The sequence below is a fragment of the Bison bison genome, unplaced genomic scaffold (genome assembly GCF_000754665.1).
Source record: "Bison bison bison isolate TAMUID 2011002044 unplaced genomic scaffold, Bison_UMD1.0 scf7180017864456, whole genome shotgun sequence".
Taxonomy (NCBI): Eukaryota; Metazoa; Chordata; class Mammalia; order Artiodactyla; family Bovidae; genus Bison; species Bison bison.
Window position 1 is genome coordinate 15,903,985 of NW_011495018.1, and position 1,540 is coordinate 15,905,524.

Consider the following 1,540-nt stretch of genomic DNA (forward strand, 5'->3'; position numbering starts at 1 on the left):
CACAGCAAGGCACAAAGGGCAAATGGCAAGCAAATTTCACAGGTAGAGCTTCCAGCGACTTTTCAGCCAAACAATAAGCCAAGTTTCCTCTCCCAAAAAGGTCTGGATCTCAGGCCAGGTTCCAGGGACTCTCACTTACGTGCTCTATCTCAGACATAACGTGGTAGGCACTGATCCTTGTATCTAGTATTTCCATATCCTGCAGAGTTCTCTTTATTTCTTAGAAAAGACCCTGATGCTGGGAAAGATTGAGGGCAAGAGGAGAAGGGGATGACAGAGGATGAGATGGTTGGATGGCATCATAGACTCAATGGACATGAGTTTGAGCAAACTCCAAGAGACAGTGAAGGACAAAGAAGCCTGGTGTGCTGCAGTTCGTGGGATCGCAAAGAATCAGACACGACTGAGTCACTGAACGACAGCAGCAGCCAACTTCTCATTGCTCCAATTCATGTTAGAGTCTATAATCCTTTACATTAAGTTTTTCCTACTAAAATGACTCTGTGATTCTCTTTCCTGATTGGACCCAAGTTAGTTAGTGTTAGTTGCTCAGTCATGTCTGACTCTTTGCAACCCATGGACTGAAGCCCTCCAGGCGCCTCTGTCCATGGGATTCTCCAGGCAAGAACACTGGAGTGGGTTGCCATTTCCTTCTCCAATGCATGAAACTTAAAAGTGAAAGTGAAGTCACTCAGTCATATCCAACTCCCAGCAACCACATGGATTGCAGCCTACCAGGCTCCTCCATCCTTGGGGTTTTCCAGGCAAGAGTACTGGAGTGGGTTGCCATTGCCTTCTCCCCCAAATATACTGCATGTACTCAATTTTGGTTTTAGAAACCAAAAAATTCATGTGACTTGCTTTACTGCAACATTGGCTTTATTGTGGTGGTCTGGAACAGAGCCCACAATATCTCTGAGGTATGCCTATACTTCGGAGAAGGCAACGGCACCCCACTCCAGTACTCTTGCCTGGAAAATCCCATAGACGGAGGAGCCTGGTGGGCTACAGTCCACGGGGTCATGAAGAGTCAGACACGACTGAGCGACTTCATTTTCACTTGCATGCATTGGAGAAGGAAATGGCAACCCACTCCAGTGTTCTTGCCTGGAGAATCCCAGGGACGGAGGAGCCTGGTGGGCTGCCGTCTATGGGGTTGTGCAGAGTCGGACACGACTGAAGCGACTTAGCAGCAGCAGCAGCAGCGTGCCTATACTTGTTCTTAAGTCACAAGTAACAGCAGAAATGATAAAATCAATGACAGCTGGCTATAGGAACCATGCATTCAAAGGCCATGTAATTACTGGCAGCCCTATATATATATATATAGTGACCAAAATAAATGAATTTAAAATCCCCAAACATTTGGCAGTTAAACAGACTAGTAAGTCTGAAGAACAATTACAAAAAAAAAAAATGTAATTGTTAATACTAAAACCACATCATACCAAAATTTATAAGATGAAGCTCAACCACTGTTCAGAAAGAAATTTATAGCTCTAAACATATATATTAAAAATTTCAAAATCAGTTATTTTGA